Source organism: Helianthus annuus, chromosome 2, assembly GCF_002127325.2.
Source record: "Helianthus annuus cultivar XRQ/B chromosome 2, HanXRQr2.0-SUNRISE, whole genome shotgun sequence".
Taxonomy (NCBI): domain Eukaryota; kingdom Viridiplantae; phylum Streptophyta; class Magnoliopsida; order Asterales; family Asteraceae; genus Helianthus; species Helianthus annuus.
Genome location: NC_035434.2, coordinates 1,095,262 through 1,109,652, shown reverse-complemented (window position 1 = coordinate 1,109,652; position 14,391 = coordinate 1,095,262). Strand labels below are relative to the sequence as shown.

The 14,391-nt window shown below is 41.4% G+C and overlaps 1 non-coding gene across 1 annotated transcript; it reads right to left on the bottom strand.

The window, feature by feature from the left end:
- Positions 1–224: 224 nt before the first annotated feature.
- Positions 225–330, bottom strand: LOC118489855. Its single transcript, XR_004887868.1, has one exon. It is a non-coding gene; the product is annotated as a small nucleolar RNA R71 (small nucleolar RNA).
- Positions 331–14,391: the final 14,061 nt, after the last annotated feature.

The window sequence follows — 14,391 nt, the reverse complement described above, 5'->3', positions numbered from 1 at the left end:
AAATTAGGAGCCTTATTTTCATTTAGAGGCTTATGATTCTATTTGCAACACTCTTGGGAGTCAAGGGTTTTCAGCCGACGACATCAAATTGGTTTTGTTCCAATTTTCTTTGGAAGAGAAGGCTAAAAAATGGTTCTATACGTTACCTTCGGCATCGATATATACATGGGGGGAGATGCAACAAACCTTCTTGGATGAATTTTACACCGCTCAAAAGACCAATGATGCAAGGAAGGGATTGAGGAGCTTTCAACAACAACATGGTGAAATGTTTCATGAGGCGTTTGAGCGTTTTAATATGATGATTAAAAACTGCCCTCATCATGGGATTGAATTATGGGAGTTGATGAATGCCTTCCACGAGGGGTTGAGTGCCGAAGATGCACGCGATTTGATGTCTATCACTGGTGGGACTTTTGGAACGAACTATGAGAATGTAGATTGGGAGTTCTTGGAAAGCATGGCAACTACATCGAAGAGGAAAGCTCAAGCCTCAAGAAGAGCCCGACCGACCACTAACCGACCGCAAGTGCACGCCATAGATGATGGTAACGTTCAAACCACTAACCAAATTTATGCTGTTTGTGCTTTGTGTAATGAGATAGGTCATGCGGCTGAAAATTGCCAAGGGATGTTGGAAGGGCAATACGAGGAGGTCCATGCGGTTCAAGGTCAAGGTCAAGGTCAAGGAGGAGGTGGTAGGAACTACAACAACATGAATTCTAATACCTACCACCCCGGATTGAGGAACCACCCAAATTTTCGATATGGGAACCCCTCAAATCAATCAAACCCGAACTTTCAAGGTAGCCAAGGAAACTATGGTTCGCGTCAACCTTATAACACTCAAGGTGGATATAGAAGTGGGAACAACCAAGGGTACCAAAGGCAAACGGGTCAAGAACAAGGGGGTTCTTCGGGTGGAAACGAGGTGATGGAGATGCTCAAGAGCATGCAATTGGAGATGCAGAAATGAAACCAGCTTGATGAAGTGCGAATACAAAAAGACGAGGTTCGTGACAAAAGCATCCAATCACTAACAACCCAAATGGGTCAATTGGCAACCGATGTGGCTGAATTGAAGAAGAACAAGGGTCAACTTCCTAGTGACACCAAGGTAAATCCATCACACGGTTCATCAAGAGGTAATGTTAATGTTCATCAGGTTAGTGTTTTGAGAAGTGGAAAAGAGTTTAAAGCTAATTTGTCCCCCGAATTAGTTGAGGGGGTGGTAGAGGACATCACGGGTAATGATAGTGATGATGATGTTTCACCGGTTAAACCAAAAGAGTTAAATGTTAAACAACCAGGTTTGGGTGAAAATAAAGAAAGTGAAAAAGTTGAGGGTGAACCGAGTCAAGTTCCATTTCCATCGGCCCTACTTGACCCGGGAAAGAAAAATTTTATTGTGTCGAGAGGTCCTCAAAAAGAGGAGATGTGGGATATGTTCAAACAAGTAAAAATAAATCTCCCACTCCTCGATGCAATAAAACAAGTTCCCGCTTACGCAAAATTCTTAAAAGAATTATGTACACAAAAAAGGCAAAACAAGAAGAAAGTGCCTAAGCGGGTGGATTTGACCGGGCAAGTGAGTGCGGTGTTGAATGGGGAGCTTCCTCCTAAGCTCCAAGATCCGGGCACGCCATTGATTAATGTACAAGTTGGTAATTTTCAAATGGCTAAGGCGTTGCTAGATCTCGGAGCCGGAGTTAGCATTTTACCGGGGGGTTTATACGACCAATATGACTTTGGTCCATTAGCAAGGGTGGAGACGACGGTTGTTTTGGCCGATTTGTCTCATAAGCTGCCTCGGGGTATGGTTCAAAACGTAATTGTAAAAATTGATGAGTTTTATTACCCGGTAGACTTCTTAGTTTTGGATTACTCGTCGGCGGACCCTAAACAACCCCAAAATATAATTTTGGGTCGGCCATTTTTAAGCACCGCACATGCTATTATTGATTGTAGATTTGGTACAGTTGATATGGCGTTTGGAAATCGAAAAATGCGTTTGAATGTTTTCACTAACAATTCTAATGCTAACGGTGTTGATGAGTGTTTCATGGCAGACATAGTAGATGGATGCAACCCGCATGAGTATGAGGAGGATGGGTTGGATATTTGCCTTTGTGATTTTGCTGAACAGGTACATGCTTATGCACTACGGGTTGAAGAGGAAGCACAAGATGCTATGGCAATGAAGGAAGGTAGACCACCATGGACCCACCAATTCGAGGGTCTACCGGTGGAAATCGATTCGGGTACAAAACCATCATTGGAGGAACCACCAAAGTTAGAGCTCAAGGACTTGCCTAGCCACTTGAAGTATGTATTTTTAGGGGATAATGACACTTTACCGGTCATTATTGCCTCTAATTTGGAGTTGGCACAAGAGCAAGCGTTGATGGAGGTGTTAAAAGCGAACAAGGGTGCTATTGGATGGACGATTGCCGATCTCAAAGGAATTAGTCCATCCATCGTCATGCATAAAATTATCACAACCGAAGATGCCAAACCGACACGCGAAGCTCAAAGGCGGTTGAACCCGAACCTAAGGGAGGTAGTAAAAAAGGAGGTAATTAAATGGTTGGACGCGGGAATCATCTATCCGATTTCGGATAGTGCTTGGGTGAGTCCCACCCAAGTTGTGCCTAAGAAGGCCGGCATTCAAGTAGTCAAGGATGAAAGTGGTGAACAAATTGCCACCCGACCGGTTACCGGGTGGCGGGTGTGTATTGACTACCGAAAACTGAATGCCGCCACTTCTAAGGACCATTTCCCGCTGCCTTTCATTGACCAAATTATTGAAAAATTGTCGGGTCAGAAATATTATTGCTTCTTAGATGGGTATTCGGGTTATAATCAAATTGCCATACACCCGGATGACGAACACAAGACCACCTTCACATGTCCATATGGCACTTTCGCCTTTAGGTGAATGCCATTTGGCTTGTGTAATGCTCCGGCAACGTTCCAACGATGTATGATGAGTATTTTCTCGGACATGGTTGGAGAGTCGCTCGAAGTATTCATGGATGATTTCTCCATTTTTGGCACTACTTTTGATGCTTGTCTCAACGAATTGCAAAAGGTTTTAAAAAGGTGCGTTGAGAAAAATTTAGTGCTAAGTTGGGAGAAAAGCCACTTCATGGTGCAAGAGGGCATTATGTTGGGACATGTGATTTCAGAAAGGGGGATGGAGGTGGATAAGGCAAAGATACGGGTAATATCATCTTTGCCACCTCCTAAAAATGTGAAGGGTGTAAGGTCATTCTTGGGACACGCGGGTTTTTATCGACGCTTCATTAAGGGTTTTAGTGTTATCACCAAACCCTTATGCAATTTGTTATTAAAAGATGTTCTGTTTGATTTTACTAACGAGTGTATGCAAGCTTTCATTGTTTTGAAGGAACACTTGGTCAAGGCGCCTATCTTGCAACCACCTGATTGGTCAAAGCCGTTCGAGATAATGTGTGATGCAAGCGACACCACTATTGGTGCAGTTTTGGGTCAACGGGTTGACAAGAAACCGGTGGTTATTTACTATGCAAGCAAAACTTTATCTGAAGCGCAACTTAACTACACCACAACCGAGAAGGAATTACTAGCGGTGGTGTATGCTTTGGATAAGTTTCGCTCGTATATTTGGGGAAGCAAGGTAGTGGTTTATTCGGATCATAGTGCGGTTCGGTATTTGATGGAGAAAAAGTATGCAAAGCCGCGTTTGATTCGGTGGGTCTTATTGTTACAAGAGTTTGATCTAGAGATCCGAGACAAGAAGGGAAGCGAGAATGTAGTTGCGGATCATTTGTCTCGGATTCCGGTGGAGGGGACCGATGATGTAAGTGAAATTAATGAAAGTTTCCCCGATGAGCAACTCTTAGCCGTTTCCACTTTCGTTGCACCGTGGTACGCTCATTACGTCAACTATTTAGCCACGGGTGCCATTCCAACTCATTGGACCAAAAAGCGTCGTCAACAATTTATGGTCCAAGTGAGGCAATACATTTGGGATGAGCCGGATCTCTTCAAGATCGGACCGGATCAAGTTATACGGAGGTGTGTGCCCGAGACGAAAGTGTTGGAAATCTTAACTCATGCCCATTCGTCCGCTTGCGGGGGTCATTTTAGTGGGCATAAAACCGGCTATCGGGTACTTTTTTGTGGGTTTTATTGGCCCACTATTTTTAAGGATGCAATTGAGTTCGCCCGGAATTGTATAAACTGCCAAAAGATGGGTAGCATATCGAAGAGGGATGAGATGCCACTACAACCAATCTTGGTTGTAGAGATATTTGATGTATGGGGAATAGATTTTATGGGTCCGTTTCCGAATTCGAATGGCTTCCTTTATATTCTTGTGGCGGTGGATTATGTCTCGAAGTGGATTGAGGCTATTGCAACACGAACGAACGACCACTCGGTTGTTTGTAAATTTGTTCAATCCAACATCTTCTCTCGCTTTGGAATCCCGCGGGTTATTATAAGTTATGGTGGTTCACATTTCAAGAACTTCAACTTCGGAAAATTATTGAAGAGGTATAGCGTGAATCACCGAGTCGCCACACCTTACCATCCGCAAACGAGTGGACAAGTCGAAGTGTCCAACCGTCAAATCAAGGAGATCCTCATGAAGACGGTAAGAACGGATAGAAAGGATTGGTCGAGCAAGTTGGATGATGCTTTGTGGGCGTACCGTACGGCCTACAAGACTCCGATTGGCACAACACCTTACCGGATGGTGTATGGTAAGGGTTGTCACTTGCCAATGGAGTTGGCGCATCGGGCGCATTGGGCGATCAAGACAGTCAACGCAGATTACGATGAGGCGGGTAAGTTGAGGAAGTTGCAATTGAGCGAGATAGAAGAGATTCGAGACGAGGCGTACGAATGTGCATCAGCTTATAAGGATAAACTAAAGAAAGTACATGATGCGAAATTGCGCAAGAAAACGTTCGAGGTGGGGCAGAAAGTTTGGTTGTACAACTCACGGTTGAAGATGTTTGCGGGCAAGCTTAAAAGCAAATGGATGGGTCCGTATGTTATTCGAAGAGTTGGACGATTTGGTGATGTGGACATCCAAGATGAGCAAACGTTGAAACAACAAACGGTGAACGGTCACCGCTTGAAGCCGTACTTGGAAGGAAATGACATCAACAACTTGGAGCTTGACAAAGCGGGCTATATCTTACGCCCGGTCGATGAGGAACAACCATGAGAGGCCCAGGTTTGGTGGTAGTGTACATAGTAGTTTTGTTTTGTTTTGTTTGTATATTTGCACAATTGTCATAGTTCCTCGAAGTCCGTGTTCGAAACAAGTGTGGGGATGTTCGGGTCACGAATTGCTCTTTCATTGTGTTGAGGACAACACGGGATTTTTGAGGGGGTAGGGTAATTTTTACAAGTTTTTGAAAAAAATTAAAAAACATAAAAAAATCGAAAAACTTAAAAAATCTAAAAATTTGTCATATAAAACTTCAATTTTTGTCAAAATAGGGATGCCCAGCGAGCACCGTAAATTACGGTACAGCCATAATTTACGGTGGCTATTACAAATTGTGGGGTTTTACGGTGTAGCTCTACTGAGTTACGGTGAAAGGATTGAGGACCAGTGATTACCGTAATTTACGGTATTACCGTAATTTACGGTGGAAATTAGAATTGTTTGGGTTTTACGGTACAACTCTACTGTGTTACGGTGAAATTATTGATGTTCAGGTCTCACCGTAATTTACGGTGAGACCGTAAATTACGGTACGAAGAAAAGTTGTGTCTGACGGTAGGGGTTCCGCAATTAAAAAATATATATATATATATATAATAAACAACATCACGTGAAAACAACCCCATCCACCCATTCTCTTTCACTTTTCCATCATCACCTTCTTCTCTCAAAACCCACAACCTCCATAGCTTCTTCTACCTTCCATCTTTCATAAAACCTTCAATTTTTGTCCAAATTAAGTGGAATCTTGGTCAAATTTGATTAATTTTTCACAAGCTTTGTGATTGTGAGGAGAGATTTCAGAGAAAACGCAAGTTTGGGGTTCAAATTCGAAACCCTAGTTTGAGATAATTTGGGGGTTTTTGGTTTCACAAGCACTCTTCCATCTTTAAACAAGGTATGAACGCTTATTTTGTTATATTTTGGTGCTACATTGTGAAAAGTAAGGTTATTTAGGTTATTTGCTCCTGCCCACTTGCTTGTTGTTAAGAGATGATTATGAAATTGATTATTGAACATGGTTTGTGGTTGTAGATTTAGGATATGTGGTTAAAGTAGTGAACTTGTGGGATGTTCTACATTGTGGAGACATCATGCCCAATTTTTGAAAAATTCTTGATATACTTTTGGTTCACTAACATCTACAACCATGATAACAAGCAAGTGTGGGGAGGATTTTGAAGAGAGTGTTTAATTTGGTGTGTGTTTTTGTTGCTTGCCTCATGTGTGTAGGAAATGGCTAAGACAAAGGAACAAGCGGGTTCAAGTTCGTCTTCATCAAAAGGCAAGGGCAAGCAAAAGGAGCAACCATCAAAGAAGAGGCAATATATGGGTAGGGTTAGTGAAAGCGAAAGTGAAGGCGAAGAAGAAGAGATGGAGTTAGACCCGAGTGATAAGCCGAGGTGGAACTCGGGGTCTTTGGATGATCAACCCGAGATTTGGCAGCCAACACTTTACAATGATTGCATGAACAAATTGAAAAACAAGGCAGCCGCGTTTATTTGTGAGAAAGAAGTTGATGAGGCTCAATTCGGCCAGTTCGGGGTGTTTGCTAAGTTTCGCGCTTTAGGTTGGGAAGGGGCACTTAAATGCTTCGACAAAGACAAGAGCAATCTGTTTATGATAGAGATTCAAGAGTGGATGGCAACCTTAAAGTGCTACAACTTTAACAAGCCATCACAGATGAAGTTGATCGGGATGGTACACGGGGTACCGGTAGAGATGTCGTATGATACACTGAAGAGGCTTGGAAAGTATGACAGTCTTCCATCGCGAGAGTACATGGTTCCCACACTTGATGACCTATTGCTTAAACCGGAAAAGCATGTTAGGTGGAACGACATGTTGGCAGCATTGTTTTTACCCGGTAGATACAGTGGTATTCTATACCGGAAGAATTTGAAGATAGAAGCTAAGTTGCTGCATACAATCTGCCTTCTCAATGTCATCCCAAGAAGGGGAGATAAAGAACAGGTGAGGTACCCAGAGATACACGTTCTTTATGCGTTGATGCATGGATCCCCACGCTTTCCGATACGTTACCTTATCATGCACCATTTATGGATATGCCGGAACAAATATGGAAGAGACATCGTCCCGTACTGTCGCATAATCACGGGTTTGATGAAACAACAGAAAGCGTTAACATCCGAGGACCGAGGTTTGACGAAAAGGCACCAACCTTTTACATTGGATAGGTTGGGGAATGTGTGGACGTATACTCAGTCGGAGCGTTATCATAAGTTGAAATCGGAAGGTCAACGGTGGAGGGCATTGAGATTGGGTGCAAGAGAGTTGTTACCGGGAGAGCCGGATGAGCCGGAAAGCGATGAAGAATTGGGTCCGAGTGGGGACGAGGATTATGCGGACGAGCCGCATGGTGGTGCAAATGTTGGTCAAGGGGGTCATCAAGGAGGTCATGGTGGTATGTTCTACGATTATGCGCAGCAATCTTACGAGCCGGGGTGGGCTTATAGTGGTTCAATGCAAGAGGTGATCGAAGGTCAACGTCCTCCGGCGTCTATTTTTGATACATGGTCGGGGTCGGAGAGGTCGTTGTTTGATCAGAACACGCGAAATAGCGCCAGTGTGGAGCGAGCGTTAAAACATAGTTTCGATCGCCAAGAGGCGTGGAACCGTACCTTCGCATACTCTCAAGAGGTGGAGACTAATAATAGATATCATGATGATCAAGTGAGGCGGATGCATGCGGATTGGCATGCCGGAAGGCCGGTGGTTGAGGATCCACAACATGTGGACTATGCCTCATTGCCGCCTTATGATGGTAGCATTTCATATCCGACCCCACCACTCCACCATTCTCAGTGGCTTGACCCAAGGCAACAGGAGGGACCACAACAACAAGAGGGAAGCAGTAGCGGCGCATTCGGATTTGGAGAGTGGAATGATATGATGTCATCCATTTTTGGACCTCCAGGACCGCGCTATTATTGATCAGGTGGTATTCTCTCTTGTATATAGTTTGTACATATTTGTTGGTTTATGTTGATTATGGTGGGGATGTGATGGGTGGTGTTTGATCATGTGGTTGATTGTTGGGTTGGTGTTTGTTGGTGGCGTTGTGTTTAAAAGAAAAACATAAAAAAATATAAAATGAAAAAAACTACAATAAGAAATTTGGGGTTTGAGATAAAAAAGCTTTTGTGGATGTTGATAAGGTTAGTGATCAAAGCCTCCCAAAGCCATACATTGGGGTCAATGTATCCCAAGTGTGGGGATGGGGGGGAATTTTTTGAAGATTTTTGAAAATTTTAGGCCAAGCAAAATAATGTGAAATCTTGACGCCCTAATTTATCCCAAGTTGATGCACCGGCAACCCTTGATCCCTTTTTCGTTCTTGGTGGGAATTGTAGCCACACTTGTACATAAATAATTGTCTTTGATGAGAGTGGCTACGGGTGGGGGTGCGTTAGAACTTGTGCTTGAATGCGATTTGAATCCTTAGTTAAACATGAATGTAGAAAGGATAAGGGCATTAGGTAGCCTCGTCGTTGGTGTGAGCGAGTGTGGGACTTGGGGGGTTGGACCTCATAAGTATATATATGAGCATGGTAGTGAGAGGGGCGGGGGTTTGGACATTTAGTTGCCCATTTTGTGCCTTTAGAGCTTATCATTTGTTTCCCCTAGCTACTTACCTGAAAATTTACCCAAATTTGACCCGGTCTTATAGTGTTAGTGATAGAATTAGTAGTTTTATGAGTTTGAAGTAGTTATGGTTAATGCGTTATCGTATGGTTGTTGCTTGAAAAAAAAAGCAATGAGAAAAAGAAAAAAAGGGGCTTAATTGTCTTGTATATAGTAGTGCGTATTTGTTAGTTGGTTTTTGTGTTTGTAATAAAAAGACCGGGTCGAATTTTCGCTACTTCATATATATTCCATTCCCTACCTATACACCTAGCCACGTTACAACCTTGAAGTCCCTTTGATTTGTATTCATGTTTGACCCATTTTAGGAGAATGATCGATTCAGGTACAAGCTTATGATTGTGCAACCACCCGTTTGCTTAATGTGTGTCTAGCTTATCTTTGCTAGTTTTCATTTGTAGCCGAGAGAAGAGAATTTGAGAGGGGTGCATTGCTTGGGTGCTAAAAAGGGGTTGGTAAAGATATTGCATGCTTTGCTTGGTTTGATTTGATCACTTGTTTTGAATTCATGTTGATGAGTTGCTTGGGACAAGCAACGGTTAAGTGTGGGGATGTGACGGGTGGTCCTTTGGACAACCCTTAAGCATGTTAAAAGATGAAATAATCCTCCATTTAATCGTGTAATTATCTTGAATTAGATAACTACGATGCTTATGTTTCAGGTGCGAGTTAGGAGCTAAAAGATGGATCAAACGCAGCTTTGGAGGCTTTAGTGAAGAACGGGTCGAGCAGGGAACACGAGACACAACAAAGAAGTCAAGGAAGCTGACCACCGTACCTGGTTTTCACTTTTTCCTCCACCGTAACACAGGTTATTCAGGCCGTAAAGGAATTATGTCCACCGTAAATTACGGTGGAGCCGTAATTTACGGTGGAAGCAACGATCCCAAAGTGTAACTGCCATCATAAAATCAGTTTTTGAGTGTCTTTTCACTATCTCTCATCATTGGACGGTTCTAGACAGCATAGGGGCGAATTTTGGCTGAAGATTTGGTTTGTGAACAATTTCTATCATACGGTTTGTGTTTCTGATTCGTATGAACAATAGTTTGATTATGATGATGATTCACCGAGCCATGTCCGGCTAAACTCTTCGGTGATCATCTTAGGTGAATGTTTCTTGAACTTTTGTGTGTTTAATTTCTGCATTTCTAGAATGATATCTTGCGTTGCTTGAATGTCATGGTGTATGTTTGATTGTTTGTAGTTTGTTAATCAATATTGCAATTTCTAGTCTTAATCGTACGTTCTTGGTGCCGTTGGCAATCGAGATATCACGGGAAGGGTTAGGGTTGGTTATTGATTAATTGGTCATCGGGAAACAACCTCGCATTTATATAATCCGAGTACTTTGTTCTCTTTTATCACTTCAATCATCTATACACGAGTTATGTCTATGTAACTCTTTCTAGTGGAATTGCACACAATTGTTTAAAGAAACTGAAACCGAAGGTGATCATTGTTCTCCCCTAATCTGTTTTACAACCAACTTTTGATTTGAATTAGTTTTTAATTTAGCTTTCTAAATCAACAATCCAAACTCTTGATTTTTTTTTAATTTCTGCAATTTAGTTTAATATTAGTTTAAGTGCAAAGCTATATAATCGACACATCTTCCACATACTCCCTGAGTTCGATACCCTACTACCACTATCTATAGTTGTTTGGGGATTAAATTTGCGTGACCCACGACATCACGTCAGCTCTTCAAAGTATCATAAGCTTCTTGTACTCTCTGACTTGATCGTTTGAAAGAATCATATTGCTTTTGTAATTCTAGAAATCTAGATTCTTTTTCAATGCAATCAACACATTTTGTAGAACATTTTTCTTTCAAAACCAAATTTTCTTTTTCAAGATTTTCACATTTTTGTGTTAATTTCTCGACTCTTGATTTCAAATTTTGTTCCGATTCAATTCTTTCTTTACATTTTTCTTTTAAAGCATTTTCAAGTTTATGCATTTCAGCATCTTTTGTTTTTATTCTATCTTCTTTTTCAGTACAGTTTTTGCATTGTTCAATGCAATTCCTGCACTTGTTTTCTTTATCCACAATCACTTCATCATTTAATGAGTCAGTAAATTTTCTTACCTCAGTGATCGACGACACATCGGCTGCCTTTGTCTTCTGTATCTTCTCAATCTTCTCTTCAGCATCAATCTTTACCACATCCTTGACTTCTTCAATCGTTTTCTTCAAATCTTCTTCTTTTCTCCTCTTCATCTCTACCACCTTCGGTAGGCTTGCCTCAAAAACCTCTTTCAATTCTTTCATGAATTCCACCAAATAGTTTTTTTTCAGAGAGCCTTTTTGTGTTGTAAACGCCTTCACTTGGAAACGCATTAGTTACCGCATCAAAATCAACTTTCGCTAGATCAACCACCGGATTACCATACGGATCCAAATAACATTCCAACTCTTCACTCCACCTCTCAGCTCTCTGTGCTTCTTGAAACGGAGCATACAACTTGCCAATCTCCCATCTTGCTCTGTCTCTTCTCCACCATTTATCATGCTCATCATTTGCAACAAATGCATACCCAACAGCATCTTTTTCCGAAAGAACTTCTTTGCTCCAGTCATATCCTTCATCATCATAAATGACCGCAAGAGCTCTTGATTTCTCTTCCTGCTGCTTTAATCTTGGTGGCTCAGACTTGTTCTGATGGTAAATTGCTCGTTTGTAATAATCTTCAGTGAAAGCATGTCACCTTGTATGAATTACGGTACTCGCGTTTGAAGTGACCTTTTTGTTTGCATTTAAAGCATGTCACCTTGGATTTATCAAAACCCAATTTGGTAGATGGCCCTCCAATCGACTTTCTCCCCGTTATCTCCATAAAACGTTGTGCACGTCTAACAGCACTTGCCATAGCCCATCTGATATCCATCAGCTCCATTTCTTCAGGATCTATTTGATCATACTCCTCTTTAGTCAAGTTGGTATTTCCAACCTTACCTGCAACAAAACCTTCATATGATTCCAATACTGACGCCAAAAAGACCATCTGTTGCTTAGCCGTCTCCTCATTAAAATTTTGTCCATTCTTCAGATCTATCGCGATATTGCACGAAAAATTCGCATTAGACTGATTTGTAGAAGATGTAGAACCAATGTGATAACCACTGTGAAGACTCTCTTTGTTCACTGAATTCGGGCTTTCTGCAGAAAAAGCTGTTTTTGGAGACCCAGCTTGTGGTATATGACTTCTGTAGTAAAGTTCCACATTCTGCTGATATGATGGATTGTTGACTTTCGATCTCTTCAATTCTAACTCATGGCTTTCAAGCCTTTCAATCAGCACGTCAATCTTTAACTCCTCTGGCTTAATTGTGTTTTTCAGCATAAGGGCGAAATATTGCCATTCCTGATCATTTGGTAACGAATCAAACAACTTATCTACCATCAGATCTTCATCATAACTAATTCCATGCCTTGTCAACTCTATCTTCAAATGTCCAAACCTTTCAAGCATACTACAAACCGATTCATTTTTCATGCAGCTAAACAAATCAAACTCTCTACGCAACAACTTTTTCTTGTTTTTAACAATCTCATTACTCCCAATGCATTTTCTCTCCAAAGCTTCCCATAATTTCTTTGACGTTTTTTCATTTTCAAGCAATGAGATGATATCTTCTCTAACTGATTGTTTGATCAATGTTATCATCCTGTATTCAGCCACCACATGCTTCACATCTAATTCTGTAAAATCTTTCTCTTCGATAGCCCCTCCATCTGTTTTCTCTGGTGCTTTGTATTCAGTCACTAACTTTAACCAACTCTCCGGTGCAAAAGCTTTCACCCAATCTTCAAACCTATTCTTCCACCAATTGTAATCTTCGACTTTCATCAATTTCGGTGGTTTTTGTTGACTACCATACATATTCTCAAACTTCAAATTTTCTGATATCTCTTTTGAAACTTCTCTCATCTCAGTTCTTCTTTCTGATGATTCAGAAGTAAATGCGGTGTAAAATGTGTTGAAAAATTCTTCTCCATTGTTCGACATCTTTGAATACCTGAAAATCAATGACCTGGAAGCAAACAAACAAACTTAATCAGATCAAACAATATCAAGTAAATTGAAATACACTAACACTCAATGTCGTGTAATAATCTTGACACTTAGACGAAAACCAGATTGAACAAATAACCGAAACTCAGTCTTGACAAACAAACGAAACTCTATAAAATCCTTTCGAGCGAACCCACGAAAGTCACAAAAGCGAAACCAGATGTTGACACAAAAGCGAACCCAGTATGTTCACAAAAGCGAACCAACTGAATTGACTAATAAGCGAACCCAAACTATGTCGTTCGAGCGGACCAAGATTGTTTATAAGAGCGGTCTAGAAACAGTCATACGAGCGGTCCAGGACGTGTTCACAAACGCGGACCAGACATGTACACTCGAGCGGTCCAGAGATGTCTTTGGAGCGGTCTAGAAATGTTTGAACGAGCGGTCCAGAAATGATCGAAAGAGCGGTCCTGAATGGTAGTTATGAGCGGTCCAGACTAAAAGATGTACAAATGAGCGAACCAGAACTGTTCAAATAAGCGGTCCAGGGCCTAATTTTGAGCGAACCAGCTGACAATTTGTACTAAAAAGCGGTCCAAACCGTGACCTAAGAGCGGTTTACGATGACGTCATATGAGCGATCCATATTAAGAACATGATTTGACCAATAAAAACTTCGAATTTTGGCTTCAAACTTTCCAGGATATATCTCGATACTATTGCGCACAATCTGTGAAAAATTGAGCGAATTCCGACCGTGAAATCTACCCGAATCTGAAAAAGAAGGTGTAGAAGACAGAAAATGGATCAAATTTGAGCTGAACTCTTCCTCCTGAGCTCTGATACCACTTGTTGGATCGTCGTTGACCCTGAATGAGTCGATCAGAAGAGTCGTTTTTCCAATTCAAAGGCGGAATCAGTGAATTAGACGCTCAAACTAAATATAATGCTTCACTTTATTGATTTTAGCAATGTTTACAACCTGGAAGCAATTCGGCAGCACTTCGTTACAAGTTCCGAGCCGTTACAAATGAATCAACCATGCACCTATTTATAGAGTTCTGGAACCGCTTATACGAACATGTCACAAAAGCGGTCCAGGTGAGTTGGTGTGGATCGCTTTTATGGACAATGTCCATATAAGCGGTCCAACATGCTATTTAACCGTTTCTCATTTCTCGAACCTTGTGCACTTCTAACCTAACCTATCCTATTACATGATACAAGACGAAGTCAATAGACGTAGTGCACCAACAGGGAGTACCTAAAGTAAGGTGTGGAGATGTTCTTGGGAGTGAACAAGTTTTTAATTATGATATTTCTGAAAATTATTTTAATCAAACTGATTCTGACGATGCTTTTGGAAAAACTTTGTTTGAATCATTTTGTGCTTATGTGTCACACCCCCAAAATCCACATGCGAAGTATCACCGCTTGGAGGCGTGACATGACCAGGATCGAGCCACCAATCATATTAA